At 44.6% G+C, this 19,042-nt stretch overlaps 1 long non-coding RNA gene across 1 annotated transcript in view; it reads left to right on the forward strand.

Moving 5' to 3' along the window:
* The first annotated feature begins 3,065 nt into the window (after window positions 1-3,065).
* LOC142591088 (uncharacterized) overlaps window positions 3,066-19,042 on the forward strand; it is a 28,173-nt gene continuing 12,196 nt past the window's right edge. Inside the window, exons 1-2 of the long non-coding RNA XR_012830332.1 lie at window positions 3,066-3,213; window positions 5,072-5,207. This is a non-coding gene — a long non-coding RNA (uncharacterized LOC142591088). The remainder of the gene's footprint in view (window positions 3,214-5,071; window positions 5,208-19,042) is intronic.

The raw sequence follows: 19,042 nt of genomic DNA on the forward strand, positions 1-19,042 counted from the left end.
AATTCGGACTCTTCAGTTAACTTTGTGAATTTGCTAGGGCTATGTTAAGCCACGAGTTGATGTATAGAACTTGTGCGATTTCTCGCATGCCCTCTGGTTGCACTTCCATGCAATGATTCCCTTCTTGGCAATATGTTGAGCTATAGTAGACTCAACGCCATAATCCTGTTTGCCAGTGCTTTTATTTCTGCTTTATAAATTGTGTTTTTTTGTCTTAAGTTGCAGCTGACTTTGTTCATTTCTGGAACTGAGGCGACACCTTGGCTTGTTAAGTAAGACACGAACCAAATTCGTTAACCGCCGGCACTCTGACATCACGTGAGAAAACCAGCGAAAAGAATGAGATGTAAAATATGACAGAATGACGGCACCACAAAGCTGTGTGTCAGCATGAACCAACTGGCCCAGCAAGCAGCACTTCTACTGTTTGGTGGCATGAAACAGCGTGGTGGCGAGGCCCGACTATTCGAAGAAGTCGCAGTGCTTTTTTTAAGCTACCCTCGATCACATGCAAGTGCATACAAATTAGAGCTGCGTGCACAGTTCACACCATTTGTGTTTCGACTGCTTGTGCCGTGTTATCTGATGCCTATTTCCTTACGGTCAGAAGCCCCCCAGAAACATTGCTTCCAATACTCCGTTGCTAACAATGAGCAGAGCCCACTTTTCGCACTGTGTCGTGCTCCATAAAGTGCGCTTTCTAGATATATGCGCTACAAAAAGGCTTTGCGTGTAGTCAACTAAAGCACTATTAGCTTCATGCAACCCAAAACAGATGTCGTTTATGTAAGGGGCCCACCTTCTGTTGTCAACGCTGTTTGCAAACTGCAAGAACATGAATGGGGATTTGGGTGGCGAACAAATGTTCCTTGGTCATCGGCCATGTCCTGGTGCAATAATGCCGGCTCTTGCAACTACCGACGCTAAGAAGCGTTGCTCTAAGCTAGTGCGTAAGAGGGTGAAAACTTCCAGGAATGCCGACTGATGGCAGCTCCACCTGCCGGGCAGTAGTTTAGGTGTTTATCTTGTGCCATACAGCTATGGTAACGCCGGCGAGGAATGTCTCCTTCCCCCACAATAAGAACATTCCTTATGACTAAATATACATCATAAGCTTAAGCAAGGTAAGCAGACACCATGAACTGAAATGTCGAGGTAAGCGGACGCAGCCTTCTCCTTGTCGACGACCTGCTTCCCTGCTGTGTTCCCTACACCTGCGCGCGGGATATTGCCTTCTCTTCATTTTGAAAAGCGCCGTGCTTCTTATTGGCTCATGAGCCGGCCGTATGGTTTTTGGCACTCGTCACCGTGTCTTAGTAAGCATGGGCTGTTAGATACGGGACCTTTTCCTGAGCCTCCTTCGATTTCACCAGAGCACATCGAATCGCGCCACAGCTAGTTAAGCTAGTCTTTTCACCCTTGTGAACACCCTTGAAACACCTTTTTAACGGAAAAGGGTGTTCAAAAGGAAAACACCATTGGAACACCCCATTCTTTCTAATTTACACCCTAATTATAAGGGAGTGAGTGAACAAGCTTACAGTATATGACAAACGAACATTGGCAGTTAACGCGTTGATATTGGCTATACATGAAACGCGCGCTAGCTGCGCTTGAATCAGGTAGCTGGAATGATTAGATCGGACATCTAGGCAGCAGCCCACTGACTCTGAACAGCGGTAAAAATGAAGTTTTCCACGAATGTTGATATCGAACGGATGACACTAACGCGCTGACTTTGCATAGCCAGATATCAGCAAAAGGCTTCGCATGATTATTGGCAACATATTTACAATGCTATCACTAAATACTTAAAGGTATGCAACCAGTTAGACTGGGAATGTTTAGGAGTGAGGGCTAATGGTAAATAGCTCACTAACTTACGGTTCGTAGATGACATTGACATGCGCAGCAACACTGTAGACTATTTGCAACAAACGATTGAGGACCTTAGCGGAGAAATTGCAAGAGTCTGATTGAAAGTTAGTATGCCGAAGTGAAAAGTAATGTTCCACAGCCTGGCGAGAGAACGAAATGTCATGATCGGCAGTCAGTCTCTAGAACCTGCACAGAAATACGGTTATTGAAGTTAATTAGTCGCAGGGACCTCTGATCAAAGAAATTAACAAAAATAAAAATATTGTTGGAGAGCTTACAGCAGGCGTTACTAAATCATGACCATGGAGCTTACTGGTATATCATTGCTTTCTACCGTTACTAACGTATGGGGCCGCAACTTAGTTACGAAAGAAGCTTGGGAAGCGGTTGAGGACCGCGCAACGAGCGATGGAATGAAAAATATTAGACATGACGACAATAGACTGTAAGACAGCGATGGGGATTAGAGAGCAAACGGGGATAGCTGATATTCTAGTTGACATTAAGAGGAAAAAGTTGTGCTAGGCAGACATTGCAATGCGTAAGGGAGAGAACTGCTGTTCTATTGGAGTTGAAGAATGGGTGCTAAGCGAAGGGAAGCACAGTCGAGGACGCCAGAGCATGAGGTGGACATCATGGAATTAGGAAACATGAATACGCGTGGAACCAGTTAGAACAAGACAGTGGTATTGGAGATCGCTGGAGAAGCTTTCGTCCTGCGATGGACATAAAAATAGGCTGATGATGATGATGTCACGACATCCATACCAGCTTCGCGGCATGTCATTCATGTTATGTCATGCATGCGTGTCATGCACGTTCTGATTTGCGTCGATCGCGGGGGGGGGGGGGGGAGAGTAGCGGCGTAGCCAAGGGGGGCACGCCGGGCACTTTTAACGCTCACTACAAGTACAATTTTTGCTACTATGGCAATGGCCCAGCTCCTTCCCCATCCACGGTCAATTGGGAACACGCCTCCACGAAAAATTTTCTGACTATGCCACTGTGGGAAAGGGGGTGTAAGATTGCTCTAGACCCCCTCCCCCTAACTTGTTAACGGAAATGGCGGAGGGAAGGGAAACTGCCGCAGGGCCGCCAACCTTAGGCAGCCCAATGACTGACGGCATTTCCTTTTAAAAGTGCCTAACTTGAAAGTGATCTGCCAAAAGCGCATAGTGCGGCATGAGCTGAGAGCTTCGTGAGCGCTGTGTTCTCGCCCCTTCGGTCGCGTTGAAGCGAGAGATAGCACGAAGGTGAATTCACTCGCTGCTGCGGGTTCTATTTGGAAAGATATCATGCGGTACGGACTGACGGGTGGATGGTTTTTCTTGTAGGGTAAGTATAGAAATGCTTACGTTATAAAAAATTGCAGGGTTCGCGAATTTCGCGATAACAACCAACACCAACCTACTCCTCCGCCCCCGCGGAGCAATGCCGTCTTGGTCGCCCCCGCCCCGCACCCGGGAAAATGCACACTATGCCTCCATCCCAGTTGAAGAAACGACAATGAAACGTTAACAGCGACAAGAACTGCATTTCCTAACGCGTTCTCCCATGGCCTCCGAGATTTGCATGCGAAGCTATCGCGCGCGAATCTGGGAGGCCATAATTGGCCACTTAATCGCATAAAAAGACAAAAATATAATGCGAGGCGACACAGTAAACAACTGTAAACAAAGAACTGATTTTAACCATACTGTTTGGGGAAAGAAATAAAAAATTATACAGCCGCAACAAATGCCACTAAAGCCACAACCGCCTGCATAACGTTGGAACCAACAGTTGGCCACATTCGTTCGCGCTTTTCCGCTTCACCGCTGATTCGTCTCCGAAACGAAAGTGGCCATCTCCTCGCCCCTAAGGTTTTGTTTTTCTGCAAGTCTGCGCACGCAGCTCATCGGTGGATGCATGGCTGCACGGCGTCGCATTGCGACCTGCGGCATTTTCTCGTGTTCGCACAATGGGTGTGAGACATGTCGCATGCGAAATGTTTGATAGAAGTGTCTCACGTCCAAGTAAAGCGGCCGTACGGGTTCGGAAGTGTCGACGGGTTTCCGGCATGCGGATTTCAGGTACGTGCAAATGCGTTTCGCCCTCCTATTGAGCTCCGGAGCAAAGCGTGCAATATTTCATGTGAAAGGTGCAGTTCCCGTCATCATGGTGTGAATTTCGAGCGGCAAACGAGAACTGCAGCACGTAGAGCACACCGCGGCTGCTAAGTCAGCGTGGAAATTCTTTTACGAAACTGTAATATGTTGATGTTAGTCCAACCTGCGGCTAGTGGACAACTAGCCCATTGACTTTTGCTTCCGGCAGCGATAGGTATGTAAATGGAAACGGTAATAATTCTCGAAAGCAGACAGTTTTTTCGCTCCATGTTTGGTCGTGCTCATGGCGTTATGAAGGCTATAAAACTAACTGGCTTCAGCGTTCTTAGTTCCAACTCCGAGGTGCATAACGTTGGCGCTGTATGCGTTTGTTTTCCGTGCCGCGAGTACCACTTTCATGCTTTTGTTGCATCACAGTGGTAGCTGCTACATGCCGCTTGGGCAGAATGCGATAAAAGCAATTTTCTCACTTTCATACGTATGCAATGTGACGTAACAAAATTTCCAGCGTTTTATTCGGAGCGAAAATGTCCCGTATAGTTTAGAAGGAAACTCAAATTTTATCTTAGCTTAGTAGGCGTGAAACAACTGAAACTCGCATTCCTTTTTCAATTGTTCGCCCAAACCGCACCGCCCGCAGATGCGTTATCGGGTATTGGACAGTAGCTTCGCCACGTGAGTTGTTTTATGCGCAAATATTGCCCGGTGAAGTATCCTGTTAATTTATGCCGAGGCTCTTTCATCTTAATTTTAAGCGATTACTATCCAAACTTGTTGTGAGGTGTAGCAAACGCGGTAAATTCAAAGTGGCGCGGTTGCAAGTTCCTTTTTTTATGTTTCTTGCATTCAAAGCCAATGACACAGTATCACTGATTTATTTCAATTTCTGCTGTACTTGATCAATCTCATGTGACAACTGTATTTGCTCTTTAATGTTCTACATTTATTGTGCGTTCAGCTTGGCTGCCAGGAAATGCTTGAATTTTTTTCAGTATCCAAGTGACGGAATATTTCACTGACGGCCGTATGTGAAACACACAAGATAACAAAAGTGATAGCAAAATGATTAGATGTTTCATTTATAGAGTTTGGACTCGACTTTTGGTGAGGATGTCCATCGACCTTGGGCCTGGTGACAACACACCTGACATAGCCAAAGTGGAGCCTGTCAGTTGAGTGCTACCCAATGGACGATCAACATCGAAAATGAAACAGAGCCAGGTAGGAGCAATTTTCACTTTGGAAGAGAATACTGACAGCTGTCTTTTTTTACGAACTAAATAACATATTTACGAAACAATTTCTTTCTCTTTGTGTAGCCTACATAGAGCTGTTTTTTGCTTGTTATACAGATCTTCAGAAAGCAGTTCTTCTGAACCCCTTTTGCATGCTCAAATAAAGAGGAGTGCACTTTCTGAAGAAATTAATGCACCGAAATGTCCATTCGGCACAAACAGAGATGCTTAATAACGAACCAGTTCAAAGCGGTAAAAAAACAGGTTGCAAAGATGTTTTACATCCTAACCCGCCTTGGCGTGCGTAACTAAATATAACAGCAAAAGAGGGGCATGCAGAAAAGTGTTTGTAAATGTTTGCAAGATATGTAGGTTGTCTAAGAAATTGTTTTTATTTACTCGGAACCTCTTGGTGCCATGGCTGTGAAGTAAAAGCTTAAGATGATGTCCTGCTCCTAATAAAGCACCTTTAGATTTTAAAATTAAATTCTGGGCTTTCGAATGCCAAAGTCACAACCTGCAGTTTCCATCTTTAATGCCATCTTTTCCATAAGTTTCCATAATGTCATTAAGGCCATCTTTAATGTACACCTGAATCTAAGTGCCATAAGCGTTACTGCAATTTATCCCCATTGGAAGGCAGCTGCCATGGCCTAGATTGAAGCTGTGACCAGCTTCAATCTGTGATTACCAGATTCAATCTGTGATTACAGCTGTGACCAGCTGTAATCAGGCTATAACACCAGGTCAGGATGAGAAATACTGCTTAGAACTACCAACTTCTTGGCTCACAATCACTTTGCACTAGGTTAAAGGAGTATGCAGTACTGAGAGCGACCGCTTAAGTACCAATTTCTTTTTACGCTGTCGATTTCATTACTAGGATGCGAAGCTTCAATTAGTCAAAACCAGCCTAAATTACATAACCAGCTCAAAACACGCACTTTGTATAGCTGTATTTGAACATGAAAATGGAGTCAATTCATGCCGCCGAAAATGGAGGTGACAGTCACACAATTTCATGCATTTTGCCTTAAACATAGTCCATAATAATTAATAAATTTCTAAAATATTATTCTCAAAAAATGTTTTTTTTTCAAGCCTGAAAGAAGGAGCCAAATGGGGTTCAGCTGCACGAGTGGTTAGTTGCGCGGCAGTTATTGCATGTATACACAGGCTTCTTTCAAGCTTGAAAGAAAATTGTACAGCACCTATTGAGCAGTCTAAAGCTGGTTTGGAAATATTTCAGAATGCTCTACAATTTTCGCACTGACACTTTTGCTTTGAATATAATATTTGAGCAGTTAAATATACGTTCATAACTAATTACATAATTAGGAAAAATGCTAAAATTGGTTTTACTTGCTCAAAACGACGGCAAACGACATTCAAGTTTCAAGTTTATTGCTTCATTCTTTAGTGGTACATATATACAGTAGAAGTTATACAGAAAGAGGTCCCACAGTTAGAATCTGCAGAGGGACCTCTTGTTCCTAATTACATAATAATATATAAATAAAAAGGCGTCAGTTGCGGTTATAAACAAAGAATCGGTTACACAATTTCTACAGTGTTAAAGTAATAAAATCTATGGCAACACATCACAACATAAGAGATTACATAATAAGAAACATAAAAATACTTCAAAGAATAGATGCAGTTTACAGGGTATTATTATAAGCTCTCAGTGAACGTTGGTATGACGATAATGTAGCTGAGGATTTCGCGTGAGCAGGCAAATTATTCCACATTTTCACACTAGCAAAACCAACAGTTAGTTTGGCATAGTTGCTGCGTGATTTTGGAAATAAAAGGTTATCTTGTAAACAGAACCTGGTAGTGTTAGGATTAGCAAGACTATTCCTGCCATTTATATAATGTAATTGTGGGTTTTTAAGAGGGCGGTAAATAACGATGCTGTGGTTGTACCAGATAATTTAATTTGTAGTGAGGATACTTAACTCAATGAAGATGGGCGTAGCATGAGCGTTATAAGGAGCTGAAGCGATGATACGGACAGCGTTATTTTGGATGGGCTGCAAGGGAGCTATATGACAGCGATATGTAAGAACCCAAGAGCTGATACAGTAAATTAAATGGCTATAAATGAAAGCATAATACAATGTCAGGAGAGTGTGCTTTTGAAAGTACTGTTTGGCCTTTAATAGCACCCTGATACCAAAGGCAGCTTTCTTTTTTATGAAGCTGACATGCAAATTATACTTTAGAAAGGAGTCTAATTGAACACTTAGAATATGAGCACTGATTAGCTGGTAATATTGGATGAGAAGCTATGTACAGTGGTGTAAGGTTATGTCGAGGTTTACTGTGTGAACTAAACACCACAAACTTTTTTTCTGAGGTTTAATTAGCAATTTATTTTTTGCACCAACTACTGACATTATTTAGTTGATCATTTACACGCTCAGTTAACTCAGAGATGTCGTTATCGGAGGCGTGAATAGTGGTGTCGTCCGCGTACAAAAGACATTCTGTAGAAATTAGGCAGTTTGAGAAATCATTAATAAAGATAAGGAATAAGAGGGCACCGAGTATGGGCCCCTGTGGAACACCAGTGTTAATTATTTTTGTGTCAGACAGCACTCCTGAAATGCAAACCTGTTGCTTTCTGTCGTACAAATGGCTTCGCAGTAGCTCCAAAGATGGACCTGTTATGCCATATGCGCTGAGTTTAGTAAAGAGAATGTTGTGAATAATTGAATCGAATGCTTTAAAGTAATCGATACATACAGATCCTACGAATCTGCCCCCGTCAATTTACGCTTTGATCTTGTCAGTGAGGGTGATTAAAGCTAGGTAAGTAGAATATCCAGCACGAAAACCAAACTGTCTTGATGTTAATAATTGGAACTTTTCCAAGTAGTTAGATAGGCGCTGTGCTATTAGTTTTTCTATTACTTTACTGAAACACGGCAAGATGAATATGGGCCTGTAGTTTCCTAGTAAGGTGACGTCTCTTTTCTGTGCACAGGAATTATTTTAGAGCGCAGCTCTTTGGCGTCCGTTCCTGGGTTTCGCGTCGTCGTCGGCCTCGTAACCAGCTCCACCCCCCTTTCATCCCCCCAGCGCTAGCAGCGACCGACTGATACCGCTGGATGCCGCTGACGCCGCTAGAGAGTCAAGATAACGTGACTGCATAGAACACCGTCGCCGCCATGCAGAAAGAGGAGGAAAGGGTCCCCCCCCTGTTCTTGTGTGGCGGATAGGGTGCTCTTCAGTTGCCGACGCGCCGGTTATTTCACGTAGGCCCCGGCACGTCGACGAATACGTGACCACCTTCCCACGGCTAGACCTGGTTCTTAGCGCTGCGGAAGCGAGGGTATCATATTGTTTGTGTCGGCATCGGCGGCGTTGTCCCTGAAACCAACTCCGCAGCTGGGGTTGACTCACTATCGGCGTCAGCGGCATCAGTCAGTCGCTGCTATCTCTTCCCTCCTCCCTTTATCGTGTTGTCCGCTTGCTGCGCGCGCTTCTGCCCCCATCGTTTGCCGCTGGGTGTACACGCCGCCCCCCTCCCCCCGCTTCCTGCGAGTCTCCGGTTGTCAAAGCGCCGGCTCGAACTTAATTCCTTTCTTCGCTCCTCCTCCAATGCAACCCCTGTGCGGTGGCAATCAGAGAGCCAGATCGGTGGCGGCGGATCTGTATATGTGCACCGCCCGAGCCGAAATTGCCGCTGCCGTTCGCCCTGTGCGGTGGCAATCAGAGAGCCAGATCGGTGGCGGCGGATCTGTATATGTGCACCGCCCGAGCCGAAATTGCCGCTGCCGTTCGCCACTGCGAAATTATCTGCCAGTTCTTTCTGAGCCATGAGCGAGACGACCGATGGAAGTCCTCCGTCTGCTGCTGCTGCTGCTGCTGCTGCTGCTAAACGAGCTGCCAGAGCAGAGGCCCAGCGCCGTCGCCGTCAGAATCCAGAGGTGCGTGCCGCCGAAGCAGAAGCTTACCTAGTGGAGTCTTTGTTAAAGGAATACGTGTGAAAAATAAAAAAAAATTCTGTGATAGCGCATACATGTGTTGCTCGATTTCTTTGCCTCAATCTATCGAAAAGGTGAAACAGCTTATTTGCTGCGCTCAATTTCGCATTAGGAAGTTAGGAAAATATATTACTTCATTGGTCTCTGGTTAGAAATAACACAAAAATAAAAGCTGCTCTTGAGGGCAGCTTGCCCCCAATTCCGGCTATAACTCATCTTTGACAATCAGAGCAGCATAACATTGCACAGAAAGTATCCGACTCGTCATTGGCGATGTTGGTACTACATCCAGACACTAGCACAGTTCGGGGTTAAGGGTATAAGGGTTAAAGGTTGCGACTTCGTTGCTGTCCAATTGTAATTCTGCAGCTGTTACACTTGGGTGTAGCGTGTGTATATACGTGTGCATGCATTAAAATGACTTCATGCTAGAGCAAAGCAACTGTAGTGCAGAGAGGCATCAGTCATCTTTATATATTTGCTTTGTAAAGATGAGCTAAGTTTATCTTTTGCAGTGTAGATTTGGCCCTCTTTGGCCAAAGATGCCCTTGCGCTATTAAAACCTATCAATTAATTATCTTTTTTGCAGTAGCAGGTGCTTATCATTCTTTATTCAGGATCGGTGCGCCGGTTATAATTTGTTTTTCTTGAACCGTGAACTTCCCACTCACAGGACTGCATGTCCTCTCAGGTGTTCCTTTTTCAATAAAAAATGTTGAGGTTTTCTTTGTGAAACTCAATTTCATGCCTTAAACGAGCTTGTACAAACTGACCAAGCTGGTGGTTCTACCTGCTTCCATATGAAATATGTTGCGGTTATGAAGCCTCAGAATGAATGACACATAGTACAACAGTTTTATGTGTTAAAACAATTTCAAGAAATTTTTCGGTTTTTTCGCGTTCGTGTTGTCCATTTCTCTACTATTGTGTCCTGTCCCCATGATTCACCTCTTTTTTCATTTTACATATTGCCTAAACTTAACCATGCTTTTTCCCACAATGCAGAGAGAAAAAGTTCCGGTAACATCATGCATTCAGTATGGTGGCCCAGACATTGTGTATGCAAGCAACCTCCTTCATGTGGACGAACATTCTCGTCTCGTGGAATGGCTGCTCATCTATCAGCATGCCCATCACCAACACTACCAGTTGTAAAGCTTCTGAACCCCTTCAAGAAAGCTTAATGAATTATTATTTACTTTTCAGGGTTGGCCTTAGAATATGAACATTTTGATGTTTCTAACGTTTTTACTTTGCACAAAGCGGTGCAGTAACTTTTATGCTCACTCTAATGCCGATCTGGTTTTGTTAGTGTTTAGGAAATTTTAATGTTTGATGAGGTAACAGCATTTGAATTTGTCATCGCGGCTCGTTTCAGTAAGCTGCTTGGAAATACGACGCAAAACTTACCATACGCCAGTTGTAGCATTTTTGTTTTCATGAGCACAGTATACATGTTTCAAAATATTGAAAGAGGGGAAAAACGCCTCAAGAACATAACCATCCTAGGATTGTCATGTTCTTACAGCTGTGCAATGACTAATGCCTCATACGTCTTTGGAGCAGGTTGGTCGCAATGTCTACATGTATATTTGATAAGAGAAAAAATAGCTTGCACCCTGATTTGCCACATAGTTGATGGCTGATGGCTTTTTGTCGTCTTCATGTTACTACTATATATTCAATTTTCATTTACATCTAAATGACACTACAGGCACTGAAGTACAAAATGGCACTTGCATGTCAGGGGACGAAATGTCCAGCACACCTGTCACAAGACGTGTTCTAGGGGCTACCTTGCCTCTATCGGTAAATGGACACCAGATGCTCTGTGTACAATGTATCGGTGTGCTTGTCTCGTGTGCTTGAAAGATGTGCTATGGGCTGCAGTGGCACTGTCTGAAAATAATGCATGGTTCTAGAAAGCCTGCAGCTGAGCATCTGTCACCATACTGAAAGAACTGTCCTAATTTATTTTGTTGATGTGGTTGAAATTTAGGAGCTGCAAAGAATACTTGAGACCGTGGCAGTGCTGCCGAACTAAAGCACAAATTACACACCTCGACTCAGACAATGCACTCTGATAGTTTGCTACGTGGTATGTGCATTTGCTGCCTGACTTTATGGCACCTTTACGAGCAGTCACATGTGATTGCAACTGCTGAGGCTTTGTCAACTGGCAAGGTGAAAAAATAATGCGGTGCCACCAGTGTGGCTGCACACTCCGAGATGCAGGCTATCTTGAACCAGGTGTTCGGTAGACGGTACCTGTGCAGCCGAAACATGGTGTTTGAGCACTATACGCAACTGCCTTCACAACTGCACACAAGTGTGCTGTCACAACAGAAAGTTGAAAACAAGCAGCGTTTTTACCAGTGTTTCTTCAAAATATTAGCGCAAGTCATGGTTTCACAAAGGATGATAATCATGCATAGGGAATGAGAACAGGACATCTGTGACACACAAGGAGTCACGTGTATAAAGTTTAATTAGATCAGTAATCTATGATATGGAATTATGAAAAGTATACCTGTTGTTCCTCAGTGGTCTCTTGGAGAGACATGGCCATTTCCTGCAGTTTAGTTTTGACTTATTTTCTAGATTTGGTGTGCATATTGCAAATATAACTAACAGCTCTGTCCTGCCCAGTTTTTATGCTTTCTTTGTGATATTTGCAATATTTTGCAGTTCAGCTGAGCGAAGTATGTCTTTACTATTACTAGTTTTCACGTTCTGCTTTTGTGCAGTGCTCACTAGTTATTACTAGCCACGTTTTGTTCACATAGACACACTCACACTTGTTCTTTCTTATGTGGCCGGTTATTTTCGTACTTTATGATAAGATGCAGTGCTTTTCGAATGAAGACATGTGATAGTTTGTAGTGATGTTATATAAAAAACTTTTCTGCTTAAAACCTATTTAAACAAGCCTGTGCAATTATTCGGCGCTTATGGCTTATGTCTGTTATAGTTTTACTCCTTATCTTCCTTCTTACTTTTAAAATGTGCAAACTTTATTATGCAACCATTTCTCTTTAATGAAATAATAATTTTCTTCTGACATTTCATCACAATTTAATAATCATTTTGTTCAGTTAGGTAACCTTAGACTAGCTGATTGTTATTCTGATTGCTTAACTTATGATGCCTGTGGGATATTTAGTGCAAGCACAGGGTGAAAAATAGACTAAATTATTGGGTATAAGCAGGTCACTGGCAGTAAATGGAGCATACATAAATTTGAGGAAATTGTACATTCTTATATATTAAACAGCATGCACAGCTACACATACAGTATTGTTTGTAAATGCTGAAACATCATTCTAAGCGGAAGCGCTTTGTTGCACTTTGTTCTTTGGCTTCAGTCCTACCTTTAAGTCATTATTATATATGTGAAGGTACTAGTAGAAGCACCACGTGAAGATAAATGACAACTTTAATGAATCGAGGTATAAAAGATGTGCGTAAAATAGCAAAAAACTGCTTGACAGGCAAACGTATGCTTCTGTAGTACTGCACTGGTTACCGTCGCGAATCCATGCATTGCTTGCGCTCTATTGCATTCAATATGAGCTATAACAACAAGTTGTGGTGGCTTTCCCTCCTGGTCAAGATGGTGTTGCGGCGAAAATTTTTGACCAAGAAAAGTGGAGGTTCTTAATTATTTCAGAAATGCATGTAACATCATGCTTTTGGTTGTGTGCTGTTTCTATGGAGGGATAAGTACTGGTGCGCGAAGGCGCGGTAGATCCTGTGCCCTTTGTGCAGCGCACTTTGCAATTGCGCTCTGCATCCTGCCGGCAGTGTACTATCACTGCAGAGGAAGATCTACGAAAAGCATAAAGTGTGTGTATTGCTGCGATCGTGAAACTTACGTTTTTTACTTGAAAGGGTTGCACGTTATATATGGTACCACATGACCGACCAGAAGGGCAATATGACGACGTCTCACACATAATGACTCATACTGAACAAGGTAGTACCATAGCTAAGGCTAGGCAGCATTCACAACAGCTAGTCTGTCCTTTAACTGCATGGCTGTAGTGAACGCTAAAATACTTGCAGGAATAACACCCTTTTGGAAGGGTGTTGTCCATACTGCACCCATACTGAAAGGGTGATGTCTGTGTTACACCCATATAGGAAGAGCGTTGTTTGTTTTACACCCATAGGCAAGGTGACGTCATAATAACGCCATTTCCTTTATTGGGTGCTAATTTACACTCCTTTGTTTGGGGTGTGGCAATACACCAAAGAAGGGCGTCACCCATGAGACAAGTCACTTACACCCTTAAGGGTGTTAAAATTTACTAAGTGTGGCGGCGCTTGGAAGGAGGAGGGAAGTGCCAACGACGGCGCGTTGAACGTTCTGAAAACGGCGGAAGCAAGCTCGCAGGGTGTTCACCCGCCTTGTATACGTCGCCGGCTGGGTTCAGAGCTTCATTCCACATCGCTCTGGGTGACGACGCACAAGGCCCTAGTCGGGGGTGAGGAAGACCGAGAAGGTACGTCAGGGCGAAATAAGGTAAAGCAGCTTCAAATGCCACTCGCCATAACCGCCGTCGTGAGGAAGCTGCTATAGATGGAGATGCGGAAGCGGCCCGATGAGAGCAACAGCTGTTGTGGTGATTGAAGTGTGCACTGGGAGAGCCGGACTTAGAGTTAGAATGAAAGGTGCAGAAAGTTTAACGAAATGTCAATATAATCTGTCAGTAACACTGGCAGATAGTTTGACAGCTGATCAACAAAGTTCCACAGAAAGTTTAACATGAAATAAGCAGATCGTTTGTCGGAAAGTTCAACAGCAGATCAGTGGACAGTTCTACAGATAGTCCAATACCACATCAGGAGAGCCGTCATCAGAAAATTCAACGGCACATAAGCAGAACGTTCGTCACGAAGTTCAGGAGCACATCTCATAAAGTTCAACAGAAAGTTCAGCAGCAGATCAGCAGAAAGTACATCTTGTTCTTCGCCTTCACATTATTAGCACGTTCTAAGCATCCTGCATAAGTTTTCTATATTGCAATGTAATAATTTATTTTTCGTGCCCTCACCCGGAAGGTGGGTGCTTCTTGCTCAAGCGATAGCCAGACTGTGCAAACATCTGTAAATCTGTTTTGTCGTTTACAATGGTGTTTCCCTCTTAAAAAATGCGGTTTCGTCCTAGATTTTTTCAATTGCCTTATGTATTTGTTGAAGTCGTGAGCGCTTGACTTCAAATAATGACTGAGCTATAGCATAGAATTTATTAGTAAAAAGCTCGAAGGAAAATGGTTAGTTATAGCTCGTGTGATGATGACGTGATGATGAGTGTGGAGGGCTAAGCAAAGTCCCACTGCGTTCGTTAACTCTCCGTAATAAGTGCTCTCAGTGCCTTACGTGGAGGTCTCGCACTGTGTAGACGTAACGACGAATGCTAAGTGTCAAGCGAAGAAACGTTGCACTATGTTCCTTGGCTCTCTGTAAAACACGCTCTCAGTGTCATACTTGTAGCAAACTTGGTATGATGAAATGTTGTGCCAATGGAATTATCGCGCCCTGTTGTTTTGTCTGATACCTGTTGTATAATAATACAAGGCATAACGCGGAATAATGGAAGCATCATAGATTCTGTGAAGGGATTTTGGAAATGTTTCTCTATTGTGACGGTGTGCTCGGCACAGCAGTTTTCATTCATGCAAACATATGTCTCCTTCGATCATGTGTAGTGGACGCCTAAGTCGAAACGATTAAAAACCAAGCTCATTTGAAAAATCCCTCTGGCCACTGTCATTCGATCCCATCCTATTGCTTCAAGTTCCTACGGAACGTACATAAACAGTTAGCATCTGTAACGTTATGCTAAGGTAATATACAGGCCAATACTATAGTTTATGGCACAAAGGTGTGTAAGCTGAGTGGAGTCGCATTCTTAGAGAAGAGAAATAACCGCTCTCGTAGCGGTCGAAATGCCGGACCGTAATGAAATTCAAAGATTTGAGCCAAGCAGCATACGATCACGATGTCACTTTATTTTCTTGTAAAGACGTCATACATTTATTGCGTTAGCATTCCTGGAGCCATTCTTGCCTTTCTTAGGGGCTATCTGTTTCTGTAATAACCGATGTAGGCACGATGTATCGCTTATCGGCACACGTGCGACGGGTTTAACACAGAAGACATGCGCACAAGATAGCCAACTCAGTCACGTCGCATCACAGTTTCTACCTATTTTTGGCTTGCATCTAACCGCTTACCCGTCTTGCGGCAAACTTTCGGTGTTGGCTTCCGCTGATAGCGAGCTGCGACTTCCGCATAGCGATTAGTAACCAACGCAATGACTAGGCAGATATCTAGTTTCTCGCGCCACCTTTCCTCGCGCCCTCGTTCCTACTATATATATACACGCTCTGAACCACCTCACGGTGCGGCGTGCAAGACAGCTATACCAGTAGTAGCAGCAGCAGCAGCACTGGAAAAGTCGAAAGAAGAGGCAAAGAAAGCTTCGCTTTTAAAACAAAAAATGTTTAATTGGTACGGAACACTCCATACCTACTCGACTCTGGCCCGCCAATAAAGAAAGTGAGGGGGATACAGCTTTTGTTCTCAACATCACAATGGGGAACTCACTTATCAACGCCGTTCCTGCCAACCTTGCGCGATTCGAACGAGTACAGTAGTGCCTAATGTTACAGCACCTCCTCTGAAACTTTTTCTGGAATCTTGTGGAGCTCTGACGGCGTCTCCAGTCACAGAGGGTTGCTGCAACTCGCTTCAAAAGTTAAGTCCAAACTCGTTGAGGAGAGAGGGATGACGAAAAGTGAGAGCTCCATCCTACCGGTTTGCTTCGGTCCCCCTTGGCGACTTCCTCCTCTCCTATTTAACCTTGTTTATCCCCACTCTACCGCTCCCTATTGTCACTGAGCCGTGCTCCGTCAAAGGCTGCAGAAGAGAGTGCTAACCTTTCCCTCCTTCATAAAGAACGACTTCACTCGCTTTCTCTCGCCTGCGGAAAGTTAGACAGAGACATCTTACCGTACGCCAGGACCCAATGGCTCAATCAAGCTGGACACCTCTATGGCATCTGCATATTCTCCCCTTATGTTTTCCAGCTGGTTGTTGTAAAAATATGTCCTCGATAGATTGCACAAAGAAGCGCTTTGTTATCTTTGGTGGAGATGAAGATCTGCCATCGGTGAAGTCGAGCAACCAGCGCATGTAACTAGCAGATTTTACTACAGTGAAAATGCGGGCAAACAATAATGCACAGAAAAATGTTCAAACACCAAATTATATGCAGTAAAATTCTAGTTACTTGAAGGAAAGCAAATAAGAAGGCAAGGCTTTGTAATTTAACGCTACAGCAGCTAGATTTTGCACACAGCGTAGGGAGCACTCTCATTATTATTAAAACTTTCTCCATCAGACTTGTACAGCAAATCAGGGAGTGTGTTGCTTTCATTTGTCTTCCATAATTGGTACGCGTATTGGGTACATGATATTTGTCTGGGAAAGTGTGCAATATGTTATGCGGAGTCTATGACTGTTTGTTAAAGCTTAAAGAAGCGTTACGTATTGTTTTCTTTAAAAATATGACACCAAATATTTTATATGAAATCAATTTTGTAATGTGCATCTTTTAGAATTGTGGTAGTAGGGGGGGGAAACAAAACGCAGGCGTCTATTGGGTCAAACAATTATTTTTTTGCAAAAGAAAGAGACAGTATATGGCAGGTACATCCCATACATGACAATCAATGAAGTGGGCGAAACTAGCGTCATAAATGTCACGGCAATAAATCGTCTGTCGCAGCGTGCCAACATTGCACCACTTTGAATGTTTCAGGACATGCAGTCATCAAAATACAGTGCTAGTGTTTTACAAGGCAGAATATCTAATTGGTAGAAGAGCCTGGCACAATCTTAATGAGGACGGATACTGTTTGCTTTTTGGAAGCCACAGAAGTAAGTTGGTCTTTTATGTGCTGATTCATTGGTTATTTTCCACCCTTTCACCATCATGTGTTGCGAATTTAGTGCCAGACCCAACGTTAGCTAAATCAGTGATAAAGATGTTGAACAGAAATGATGTTTCATTGAGGAATGCGCGCCACAACTGGAGTGATTCTGAATAATTTATTTTAAATAAACATATGCGACTCTCTATGCACCAGGTATGAATGTTTAGGATCATGTGCTACGCACCGATTTCCCTATCAAGCATTGTTTTTTCTCTAGACCTTTTTCTCAGAAGGTCTAGTAGTGCGTATCTGTGAAAACATGCCTGAGATTACATATATATATTGTAATGAAGAAGAAGAGCACAAGAACAAGGCCAGCCAGATCGTCTCTTCCATGCCTGCTGTGCAACCAGTGAGCCAGCCGGATCGCCAGTGCTTCGCACGAGTGTGAGCCGTTCGGGCAACCGGCTGTTCCTGCTCTGCGTCACCTGCCTCCTCGGTTACGAAGAGACGTTACCCTCGGAACTCTTCAGTGCACCAATTACAATTGGTGGAAGGTGCGGGGTACTCAAGAACATCTACACCCTGGAACTCCCGTCTCGGACTCTGCCTCCCGTCATGCCTGACTCTCCCCAGCCGACGTCGCCGCCACCCCCCGTTGCCGGCTCTGACGCTGTCCCGCAGCGCCATCCAGCGCTTTTCAGCGGTACGGATGAACAGGACGTCAATGGCTGGCTGGCTACGTGCGAACGGGTGAGCTTGCACAATCGATGGGACGATACAGCCAAGTTAAATGCCGTCATATTCTACCTTGCGGGAGCGGCTCACCTGTGGTTTAAAAATCACGAAGCCGACTTTCACTCCTGGTCCGCGTTCTAGACCAGTTTCGCTGTAGTTTTCGGTTGCCCTGCCGTCCACAAGTTGCGCGCCAAGCAGCGTTTACGAGAGCGAGCGCAACAACCCGGTGAAACATTCACCTGTTATATTGAAGAGGTTCTCGCCCTATGCAAACGTGTGGATGTGTCTGTGCCCGAAAATGACAAATTCAAGCACATTTTCAAGGGCATCGCCGACGACATTTTCCAAATGTTGATCGCCAAGAGCCCGCGCACCGTAGCAGAGCTCATAAACTTGTGCCAAAGCTACGACGAGTTGAGGTGGCAGCGCGAGTTGACCAGGCGCCCCTCGGTAGCTGACGAGGCCCTCTCTTCCATGACAGCCTTCTCTGATCGCTCCTCCTTGCTCACACAAATCCAAGATTTCGTGCGTGAGGAAGTTGCACGTCAGCTTTCTCTGCTACCCTTCGCTGAGCTACAGCAGCCGCTGCCGCAACAGCCTCCTACACAGCTCGCTCCTATGCTTGGGGGGGTATTGAAGACCAAGTTGCTGACGCTCTACCAATGCAGCATCAGCAGTACCCTGCCGCCGTGCCACTTACTTACGCATCCGTCGCCGCCCAGCCCCCTCGTCAACCACTCGTTGCGCTACATCCTCGGCCGCCACCACCCGTTCATAGTTCCGTTCATTGACGTTCACCTGCCTTTACTAATCCTTGGCGCACGCAAGACAACAGGCCCATATGTTATGCCTGCGATATTCCCGGCCATGTTGCACGACTCTGCCACCGCCGCATGCTGAACTCTGATGAGTTTGTGCAGTCGCCTCCCTACGCCAACGTGCAGCCTTTCCACGACATCTATTTTAGTCGGCAGTCGAACAGGCCTCCAGCCAAGCGCCCGGTCCTTACAGGTCGTTCACTTCCCCGCATCGCCGCTCGTTGTCCCCCATGCGCCGGCGCCCTTCACCCACGCAAGAGGAAAACTAAGCGCCGCAGTTCAGGAGGCAAGAACTGAGTCGCCACCGATCTGTACAAGTCCTCCATT

The sequence above is a fragment of the Dermacentor variabilis genome, chromosome 8, assembly GCF_050947875.1.
Source record: "Dermacentor variabilis isolate Ectoservices chromosome 8, ASM5094787v1, whole genome shotgun sequence".
In the NCBI taxonomy this organism is placed as follows: domain Eukaryota; kingdom Metazoa; phylum Arthropoda; class Arachnida; order Ixodida; family Ixodidae; genus Dermacentor; species Dermacentor variabilis.